At 36.8% G+C, this 11,698-nt stretch overlaps 1 pseudogene; it reads left to right on the forward strand.

Annotated features, from left to right (window-relative positions):
* Window positions 1-7,951, forward strand: part of LOC102863530 — a 10,781-nt pseudogene extending 2,830 nt beyond the window's left edge.
* The last annotated feature ends 3,747 nt before the right edge of the window (window positions 7,952-11,698 follow it).

Genomic DNA, 11,698 nt, shown 5'->3' on the forward strand with positions numbered 1-11,698 from the left:
CAACATCTGTTATCTGAAATACTTCAATTGGTATATCATCTATTCCTGGAGTAGGGAGGTTATTTTTACAATGGTTACCAATTAATGGAAGAGTCTTTTCTTCATGACAACACAATAATATAAAATGGAATGTGAAAAAAAAAAACCTCAAATTGGGCAAATCTTCTGCAAAGGATCTCTTTAAAGTCTTCAAAACCAAGAATGTCAGTTTGAAGACTAAGGTGCTCCTAATGAAACTATGGTATTTCCATTACAAACTATGGTATTTTCCATTCATGTGAAAAGCAGACAATAAATAAAAAAGACTAGATGAATTATTAAGCATTGGTTTTGACCATATATAGAGTAATACACCAGAGACTACCAGAAAAATAAAAGCATTTGTCTTGTAATATGTACTGACAATACTCTTTGCCTTAGAAGCAAGGACGACAAGATTTCATTCAGATGTGCGAGCTCTGAGATCCTATTGGTAAGAAGTTGTGCTGCCAATCCAAAGGCATGTAGCTTGAATCCACCAGCTGCTCTGAGGACGGATGGACAATCTCCTTCCATGGGCTTTACTGCCTCTGAAAACCTGCTGGAGAGTCAGCTATGGGTTGGTTTTCACTCAACGGTATATAACAGTAAAATTAGGAAGCTTTAGTCTTTACAGAAAAACATTTCATAAAATAGAGAATCAGAGAAAAAGAAAACAATTCTCAAGAAGATGTATAGATATTATAATTTCTACTAATGAGAAATCTGCAGTTTAACATGTTTAACTAATTAATTATTTTCTCCTCATTTTGTGATTGGATTGTTTGCCTCTTTCTTGTTGAAGTACTGGAGTGTTCTTTAAATTTTAGATTAGTCCTTTGTCACACAAAGCTTTGCAAAATCCTTTCTCCGAGTCTTTGGGCTTTCTTTTCACCTTACTGGGAAAGCTTTTTTTAAACATGTACACAAGGGTTTGATGTTAGAAGATCCTTGTTGTTGTGTACTGTCAAGCCGGAATCAACCCATAGCTGATCTTGCTTTGGGTTTTCGGAGACGGTTAATCTCACAGGAGGAGATTGTCCATAGTTCTCCTGCAGAGCAGCTGGCTGATTTGAACTGTGTGTCTTTGAGATTGCAGTATAGCTTCTCACCAGAGCTCCAGTTCATCTATTTTATCTTCTCGTAGTTGTAGATTTTTGGTTCTGCTTGAAAGTCTCTTCTTGGCATAGATTAGGACTTTTAGAATTGTTTTTCTTATTTTCCCCTCTGATGATCTTTATATTATTTTGTTTTAACTTTAGGTCCTTGATCCACTGTAAGTTGTGGGGTTTTGTTTGTGTATGGCATAAGGTGTGAATCTTGTTTTAATTTTCTGCAGATGGATGCCCAATATTGTCAGCACTATCTATTAGAAAGACTGTCATTTCCTCACTTAATTGATTCCATCTCCTTTTCAAGGATCAGTTGACTAGAGGTCAATGGCTTGATTTCTGGGTTCTCAAATCAATCCTATTGATCTCCGTCACCGAGTTAGTATAATATTGTCTTGATTATTATGGCTGTGTAGTCAGTTTTGAAATCAGGGTATGTAATGTATTTAGTTTTTATTTTTCAGTAGTGTTTTTTTATGCCTGCTATGATTCCTCTTGGTCATAATGCATTTATTCTTTTGATAAACTGGTTTCCATTTGCTATGATTATATTAAGGATTTTTGAGTTTACGTTCATGAGAGATATTCTATACTTTTCTTTTTGGTACTGTCTTTGGTATAGTGTTGTTGGGTTCATAGGGTAAATTTGAGAGTCATCCTTGTTTTTCTACTTTTTGAAATAATTTAAGTAGGATGCTAAGAGTTCTCCGAATGCTTGGTACAATATGCTGGTAAAGTTATCTAGTCCAAGACTTTTTTCATTGGCAGATACCTATTTTTTTTACGTTAACTGCTCAATTTCTATTTTGTGATGGGTTGTTTAAGTGTTATACTCCAATCTTTTGGTAGATTGTGCATTTCTAAATATTTTTCTTTTTTCTCTAGGTTTCCATGCTTTTTATTTTGTTTGGTTGTGTTATAATGTTACACATTATATTTCTTTTTGAAATATTTGTAGATTTTATAGGTTTGTAAATTTTATTTACCCTTTTGAAGAAATAATTTGTAGTTTTGTTGATAGTTTCAATTGTTTTTCTTTCTTCTGCTCTATTTTTTATATGTCCACGTTGTTATAATTTCCTTTCTTTTAGAAGTAGTTAGGTTCACTTCCTGGTATTTTTCTATTTGTTGGAGATACTTAATAGATATATTTTCATTCTTTCTTTCCTCTTGATATGTTTAGTTGCTGCTGTGAAATGACCTCTGAGTACTGTTTTTGCTATAACACAAAAAATTTGATATGCTGTATTTACATTCTAATTTCTTTCAAAAAGCTTTTTTATTTGGGTTTTTATTTATCTTATACCAAATAGTCTGTTCCACAATCAGTTTTAATTGCTGATTTTGAGCTTATCCAGTGAGTCTTTCCACATATGTAATCTATCTGATTCCTATACATTCCATTAGGTGAAATCCATGTATACAGTCTGCATTTAGGGAGTTCTAGTGGACTAGTAGCAAGAAGCTTTACTATAATATCAAAGACACATGGTTCAAATCCACCAACCACTCCACAGATGAAGGATGGACAATATCCTCCCATGTAGTTAACTGCTTCTGATAAACCACTGGATGTTCAACTATGGGTCAGTCCAGACTCAATGGTGCACAATAAGAACACAATAGTCTGCATTTATTTTTTTATAGTAAGGTATTTGTCACAAATACATCATTGATTGTACAATATTCTATCATTCTAACTCCAGTCTCATTTTTGTCATCAAGTCCATATTTTTCAACTACTAATCCTTCTTCCCTGTTCCCAAATTTTCATTCCCGTCTCCAATAATTATTAATGATACTTGGTTGCCTGTTTCCAACTGCAAAAGTTGGTAGAAATAATCTATTTCCAATAATTTGGCTCTGGTTGTTGGTGTATATATTTGAATGATGGTGATAGTCACCTGATTTTTTTTTTCCTATGTGTGTGGGTATTATCCTGTAACTTAACACGTTGTTTTTCAAGATGGATATAGACATTACCTTTTAACTATGAATTCAACACCATTTTCCCTCACCTTCTTATCTCTGGCATAATAGATCATATGCTTGTCTGATTTAAAATGTCCCATGACAATCCATGTCATTTCACCAAAACACATTGTGTCAATATTTATGCATTCCATTTCTTTCTTAACAATGTCCAGTTTTCCTACATTCATGCTTTGCATATTCTAAGATATAGTCATTACTGTCTGCTTACACCTGATCCTCATCCCTTATGTTTCCAAATTCAAGGGCTCAGCCTCAGGGATCATATCTGTTCCAAGTGTGCTCTACTGTACATAGAGTGTTCAAAGTCCTGTTATTTTGGAAGTGGATGGCCAATACTTCTTCCTAGTCTGCATTAGTTTGGATGGTTAGCTTTAGAACAATATTTGACAAATGAACATTTAAACAAAAAGAGTAGATGAAAGACACTTTCCTCTTACTGAAGTAAATAATGGATTTAGTAGTGGTCTTCCTGTGCCTATTATCCTGGCACATGTGTCTTGCCCCATCCATTTCCTTTCTCCACCATCATCCCTTTTTATTCTTGCCTACCCCTTCCAGAACTTCCCTCCCTGACCTCAGCCAAATCTTGATGTGATGCTTCAGGCCTCAAGTCACTTTTGTGATGTCTTGTACCTTGTGCTGCTACTGGCCTCTCATCCTGCTTCCATTCTTTCTTGAATTTAAGAAATTCTAACTAAAGCTAAAGAGATTTAGATCAAATCCACAGAACCAAAGTTTGACCTTGAGTCTATCCTTCCCGAAATTTACAAATAAACTCAGGAACAGATTAGAGAGACCTTTCACACTTCTGAATGAAGGTCAGATGAGTTGTGGATATCAAGAATATCAACCAAGAAGAATGCAAAAGGTCATCACAAAGAGAGGGGAGGAGAAAAGACAAAGATTGATGTCAGAAGAGACTTAAATATTGCACCAGAGTGTCAAGTATCCAAAGCATAAGGAAGAAAGCAGGAACTTAAGGAGCTGAACAGTAGATTTCAAAGGGTTATTGAAAAGAAAAAACAAAGTATTAAAATGATATGTGCAAAGAGCTAGAGTTGGAATATCAAAAGGACCGAACTAGCGTGGCATTTCTTAAGCTGAAGAACCTAAAGAAAATTCAATTGCAATTATTAAGGATGCTATGGGAAGAATATTTAATGATCCAAGACGCATTAAAAGAAGACAGCTTTAGAGGTCCACGGAGTCACTGTCTAACAAAAATTGGCTGACACAGCAGAATACCATGAAACAACATATAACCAAGAGGCAATGGTGATAAAGGAGGAAATTTAAGCTGCTCTTAAGGGACTGGAAAAAAACAAGGCTCCAGGGATTGACCTCGTACCAATAGACATTTTTTTTATTTTATTTTATTAATTTTAATGAACATTTATAGAGATTTTAGATTTCCATTCATTCATTGTTGCACTTTTCTCCCTGCCCATCCCTACCTCCTCTTCCCCCAGTTTTCTCTTCTCTTTGAAAAGTAAAAGAAAAATTCCTTCATTGGTATACAATCTCCCTACCCCAAGCACACTCCACTATGCAACCTTCATTCCAGACTCTTGTGATGAACATAATACCCTATCATATATCGCTTTTAAACTGTTCTCTCCCTCATCTTTTTCAATGCAGTGTACATAACCAATCCAGTTTTTCTCAGTCTTATCCAACACTGATGCAAGTACAGTGGCACTATGCAGTCTTTGTCCTTTTGTGACTGAGATATTTCACTCAGCATAATGTCTTCCAGGATCACCCATTTTGAATAATATTGCATGAGTTCCTTGTTTTTCAATGCAGGACAGTATTTCATTGTGTGACTGTACCACAACTCCTCTATTCATTCATTTGTTGATGGGCACTTAGTTTGTTTACAAACAAACTTGCTATTGTGAACAAAGCAGCAATAAACATGGGTGTGCATATATCAGTTTGGATGGAGGTTATGGTCTCTTCAGGGCATATTCCCAGCAGTGGAATTGCTGAGTCAAATGGTATCTTTATTTGCAACTTTTTGAGAAAGTGCACACCATTTTCTATAGTGGTTGCACCATTTTACACTTCCACCAACAGTGAATAAGAGTTCCAGTTTCTCCACAACCTCGCCAGCATTTGTTGCTTGCTGTTCTGTTAAATTTTGCTATTCTGACTGGGGTGAGATGATATCTCATAATTGTTTTGGTTTGCATCTCTCTTAGAGCTAGGGATTTTGAACATTTCTTCATGTGCTTGTTGGCCATCTGAATGTCTTCTTTGGTGAAGTGTCTGTTCCTATCCTTTCCACACACAGGTGCTTCTCCATACAAGCTCATGAGGTTGTGCCAAGAAATATGGAGGACTACTACCTGGCCAACTGCCTGGAAGAGAGCCATATTCATCCCCATTCCAATAAAAGGGGACCTGACAGAGTGTGGAAATTACCAAACAGTATGATTAATATCATATGTAAGTAAAATTCTGCCAAAGATTATCCAAAAATGACTGGAACAGTACATTGACAGAGAACTAACAGAAATACGAACTGGGTTTAGAAGAGGTCGTGCCCTGAGAGACATTATTGCTCATTTCAGATGGATCTTGGGAGAAAAGGAAGAGTACCAAAGGAACGTATACATGTGTTTCATTGACTATGAAAAGGCAATTTTGAAAAAAAAAAAATAAATAAATAAATAAAAGAAAAGGCAATTTTGACTGTGTGGATCACAACAATTGTAATTAACCTTGAAAAGAATGGAAATCTCAAAACACCTACCTGACTGTACTAATGTGAAACCTATATTTGGACCAGGAAAAAAAAAAACTTCAGAAGAGAGCAAGGAAACATTACATAGTTAAAAACCAGGAAAGGAGTATATCAGGGATGTGTCCTGTCTCCATACCCTTTAATCTGTATGCAGAACAGATCATTTGGGCATCTGGGCTTTATAAGAAAGAAAGTGGTCTTAGGATTGAAAGAATAATCATCCACTTCTGCCATATGCAGAAGATACAACTTTGTTTGCCAAAACTGAGGTGGACCTGAAGTGTATGCTGTTGAAGGTCAAAAAATTTCATCTTCAATATAGATTGAAGCTCAACATCAAGGAAACAAAGATTGTTACCCCTGGAACAACTGGCTGCACTATGATAAATATACAAGTTACTGAGATTTTAACAACTCCACTTGTTCAGTTCTAAAATCAACACTCTTGATACCAGCAGTCATGAAATCAAAAGATTAATTGCATCAGAAGCCTACTGTCAGAGACCTCTTAAAAGTGCTAAAGAGTAATGATGCATGTCTACGGACTAAGGTGCACCTTATCCAGGCCATGGTCATTCTATTTACTTGCTATGCATCCAAGAGTTGACCAATGACTAAGAATGATAGAGAAATAGTTAATGTCTTTGAACTGTGGTGCTGGAGAAGATTACTGAACATATCTTGAACTGTCAAGAAAACAAAGAGGTGAAATCAAGTTTCTCCTTGGAGGCAAGGATTTTGGAGCTCTGCCTCACATATTTTGGGTATGTGTCCTGGAAGGCTCAATCCTTGGAGAAGGACATTGTGCTTGGATGGGTGAAGGGTTGGCACAGGAGAGGAAGTTCTCGGATAATATGGATTGACACAGTAATTAACTGGGCTAATGGTGGTAAGTGCATCAGAATCAGTGAGACTGGATCAGCATAGCAGAGTTCAGAGCTATTGTACATAGGATCACTATGAGTAGCAGACAACTTGATGGCATATAACAGCAACAACAACAACAACATACCAAATACTGATTAAGAAAAATGTTATTTAGATTGCAAGTGTATGATTTCTTCTCTTTTATTCTTCTGTTAATGATTTCTAATTGTAAAGCATGTGGTCAGAAAAAAATTCTTTACAGTATTTAAATATGGGGTTTTTGTAGGATTTTTTTTCTTGTGTGTGTGTGTGTGTGTGTGTGTGTGTGTGTGTGTGTGTTTTAATTTATAGAGGTTTGCTTTGAGATCTAACATATTTTCTATTCTGGAGAAAGTCCCATACTAGCTGGAGTTGAATGTATTTTGACCATTGTTGTTTACATTGTCTGGCTATATCTATGAGATAAAGCTGGTTAACTGTGTAGTTTAGCATTCCTGCACCTTTGTTGCATTACTTTCTAGTTTTCCTATCTTTCTTTTACAGTTCTGTAGTGAAGTTTTCTATTACTATTGTGGTATTGTATATTTATTTTATCAAATCTGTTATCAAATTTGTTTATTTATTTTGCAGCTCTATTATTTGGTACACAGATATTAATTATGGTCATGTACATTTGGTTTATTCAACTTTAAGCATTATATCATGTCCTCCTTTGACCCTTTTACTGGTTTTTACTCTGAAGTCTATTTTATCAGAGATTAATTGTGCAGCTCCTGCTATCTTGCTGTTCTTGTCATTTGCTTGGTATATTTTTTCCACCCTTGTGTTTAACTCTATCTTCACTTTTCAGATGTGTCTCTTGTAGTTGTTGTTGTTGTGTGTTGTCAAGTTGCCTGTGACTCATAGTGACCCTACGTACAGCAGCTTTGAATGTTGCCCTATCCTGCGCCAGTCTCATTGACTCAAACAAACCTACCCAATTGCCCCAGTTACTGTATTAGTCCTTCTCATCTGAAGTATTCCTCTCCTGTGCTGTCCTTCTACCCTTACAAGCATTATGTCATTCTCAAGGACTGGTTCTTGAGCTTTCTTTGTTTTCCTTCCTTTTTGTTTCTGTGTTTTACTTTAACAGATCAATGCTGAGGACTCTAGCCTCTGTTTTGCTGATTCTGTCTTCTATTTCTTCAATTCTGCTCTTCTGCTCCTCTAATTTGTTGACATCTTCTGAAATGTTGGTTGTCTTATTCTAGATTTCTATTTGTTTTGGGGTATGGTTTTTATTCTTTGGTTTTATATGCTTTCTATTCTCTTGATTTTTAAAAAATTTCTTGCATTTTGCTTGTAGCTCTCTTCAATTTTCCATATTTTTTTCTTTCTTCTAGTGAAAAATGATCCACTTGATCATTGTTCTTCTGAAAACCTTATCTGAGTTCCATCTTTCTTTTCTCCTTTAGGAGATCCATTAACTCTGTGTTTTGATCACTTTTTTAAAAGTTACATCTTGTTTTGGTTTTTAGTGTGGCTTGAAGTCATCAGCTTCTTCTGAGACATTATAATGGTGGTGATTTTGTAAATTCTTTTGTTTTTATAATCTCTTTTCTTCTGTTGTATGTATGACAATCAATGAGATTTTGTGTAATTATCTGCCTGTTTGTGAAATTTTGTTGTTTGAATGTGGGATGGATGCTTTTGGTAGTTGACATCTGAACAGTACATCAACAGAGAACTACTAGAAATTCAAGGTGGTTTTAAAAGAGGCTGTTGCACTAGGAACATCATAGCCAATGTCAAATAGATCTTGGCTGAGAGCAGAGAATACTGGAAGAATGTCTTTCTGTGTTTCATTTACTATGCAAACGTATTTGACTGTGTGGATCACAACAAATTGTGGCTAACCTTGAGAAAAAAGGGAGCATTTGATTGTACTCATGCAAAACCTATACTTGGACTAGAAATCAGTCCTCAGTAAAGAGCAAGGAAACACTGTGTGGTTCAAAATTGGGAAAGGTGTACATCAGGGATACATCTTGTCTCCATTTCTTTTCAATCTATATGCAGAACAGATCTTCCAATAGGCTGGGTTTTATGATGTGGAATGTGGCATCAGGATTAGAGGAAGACTCATTAACAACCTGCACTATGCCGATGAGACAACTTTGCTTGCTAAAAATGAGAATAGCTTGAAGTGTTTGTTGCATAAAGTCAAGAACAGCAGTCTTCAACATAGATTGAAGCTCAATATCAAGAAGACAAAGATTCTTACCCCTCGTCCAACTGCCAGCATTATGATAGATGATGAAGAAATTGTGTTTGTTAATAACTTTTGCTTGCTCAGTTCTGCAAGTAATACTCTCAACACTAGCAGACTGGAAATAAAATTCAAATTTCAATTGGAAAAATCTGTTGTCACGGACCTCTACAGAGTGTTAAAGAACAACTTTGTCAGTCTGGAGACTATGGTGTGCCTGATCCAATGGCATGGAGATGGCCCTCTGACCTCATTGGCAGTGCAGGTTGCTGAGTCACCTGCAGGGCGAGACTTACTGCCTCAATTTTTCTTCTTTAGGATAGGGCATGGAGCCTGAGTGTCTCAAGTTCTTTTTGGCATTGTGGGTCACTTGAGTCCACAGGGGTGGAGCTTGCTTCTTCAACTTCCCATCAGTAGAGAAAGTCAGGAGGCTTCTTGTGAAAGTGGGAGATGTTGCTGCCTGACCTTTTCATTGGAAACACAGGTCTGCTGGTGAGTTAGGGCTACTGGTGGGTCAGGTTTGCTGCCTCAACTTCCTGTCTGCAGCACAAGCTATAGGGCTTAGGATGGAGCAAAGTTGCTGCCTGATCTTTTCCTTGTCAGCACAGGTTACAGTACAAGCCAGCAGGTGTGGGGTTGCTCCCTCAATTTCGCATCCTCAGGGTGGGTCAAGGGGGGTTCTGGTAGGGATGAGCTTTATTGCCTCATCTTTCGGTAGGCAGTGCAGGTCATATAGGCCCATCAGGGTGAGACTTACTGTAACTATAATATATCATTTCTTGGTGTTTTTTTTTAACTTATTACATATTTTCTTTCTGATCATTTGGAATGTTTCTAACTGATTTTCCCTTTCTAGTAATTCATTTTAGGAGCTCTGGTGGTCTAGTGAAAAGAAGCTGCACTACAGTCCCGAAGGCACATGGTCTGAGACCACAAGCTGCTCTATGGAAGAATGATGGATAATTTCTTCTCATGTAATTAACTGCCTCTAAAAACCTACAGGAGGGTCAGCTATGGGATCATTCCCACTCTACGGGACACAACAAAACAGTAATTTTAAATGTTTATGTAATATCTTCACTATAAAATATTTATTAGCTATAAGCATATTCTTGTTGTTCTAGTAGATGGGAAAATCAACCATCATCCAGAGTTCACTACTTGGCTCTTAGCACATCAACAATATCATTAGTTCCATATACCAGAGTTTATAACGTTTACACACACATACACACACATTCAAACTCATTGCCTACAGTCAGAGTTGAGAGCTGACTCCACTGGTTTACAAGGCCATAAATCACACAAGAGGATGCCTATCCCACTAGCCTGCTTATGGATTTGAATCACCCAAAAGGTTTTGCCCTTGGATTGGCAGCACTACTTCTTACAGACTAGAGAGTTCTGGTGGCTTAGTGGTAAAGAGCTTCACTCCCAAACCAAAGGTACTTTGTTCAAATTTGTCAACTGCTTCATGGAATAAAGATAGGCAATCTCCTCCCATGTGATTTACTACCTCTGAAAACTCACTAGAGGGTCAAATATGGCTTGATTTTACCTCAATGGTAAAATCTAATGACAACATGGTCCTACAGACTAGGCCATCAGAGAACCCATATATATCTATCTGTCTGTATAAATATACATTATTGTTGTCAGACAGAGCTTCAAAATCCTTGCCTACAAGGAGCAGCCTGATTTTACTCTACAGGATAAACCTGTTTATTCTTTCAGCAGTCCATGGTATAGTCAATATTCTTCTCTAATATCACAATTCAAAGACATCAATTCTCCTTCTATCAACCCTAGTCATTGTCTAGCTTTCTGACTCATAGCAGGTCATTGAGAAGACCATGACCTGGATCAGACACCCGTTAGTCTTTAGACTCTCATCATTGCTTCTCAGTACTTTGGAAAGTACCCTGACAGTAGGTTTTCCCAGTGAAATTTGTCTTTTTATTTCCTGGCTACTGGTATCAAGAGTGTTGTTTGTAGAGCCAAGTAATCTGAAGTTGTTAATCTCAGTCTCTTCACTGTCTATCATGATGTTGCCAATTGGCCCACTGCTGAGAATCTTTGTTTTGATGTTGAGCTTCAATCTATATTTAAGGCTGCAATTCTTGACTTTCTACAGCAAATGTCTCAGGCCCTCCTCAGTTTTGGCAAGCAAGGTTGTGTCATTTGCATAACACAGTTGGTTAATAAGTCTTCCTCCAGTCCTGATGCCATAATTCCTCCCCATAAAGCCCAGCCTCCCGGATGATCAGTTCTACACGTGGACTAAAGGTATGGAGATAGGATGAATCCCTGTTGTAAACCTTCCATGATTTTTTTTTCTTTAGTTCTTTCATCTAAAATGATGGATATGCTTGAAATTTTTGGTTTTCTAAAATCATGCCTTTACAAATTTGTGTATAATACTTTATCTTCTCTAGCTATCCTTTAGAGTTTGTTCTTCTGTTTTACTTTATTATTCCATTAATTTTAGTGGTTCTGTTTTCAAGAAGACTCATTGCCATTGAGATGTAACCAGAGATGTGGCCTTTAAATTAACAGCTCAACTCCCTATGAACTATGCCATCAGAGCTCTGGTAGTGACATAACCCTCAGGGAAGTGCTCTGATAACTCAAAAAATAACCCTTTTGACATTTTGAGGCCATCAGCCTCTACAGGAGAAAGATAGATACCTCAACTCTTGATTTAGAGCC

Source organism: Elephantulus edwardii, unplaced genomic scaffold (genome assembly GCF_000299155.1).
Source record: "Elephantulus edwardii isolate Elephantulus edwardi_28Jun2011 unplaced genomic scaffold, EleEdw1.0 scaffold00124, whole genome shotgun sequence".
Lineage (NCBI taxonomy): Eukaryota > Metazoa > Chordata > Mammalia > Macroscelidea > Macroscelididae > Elephantulus > Elephantulus edwardii.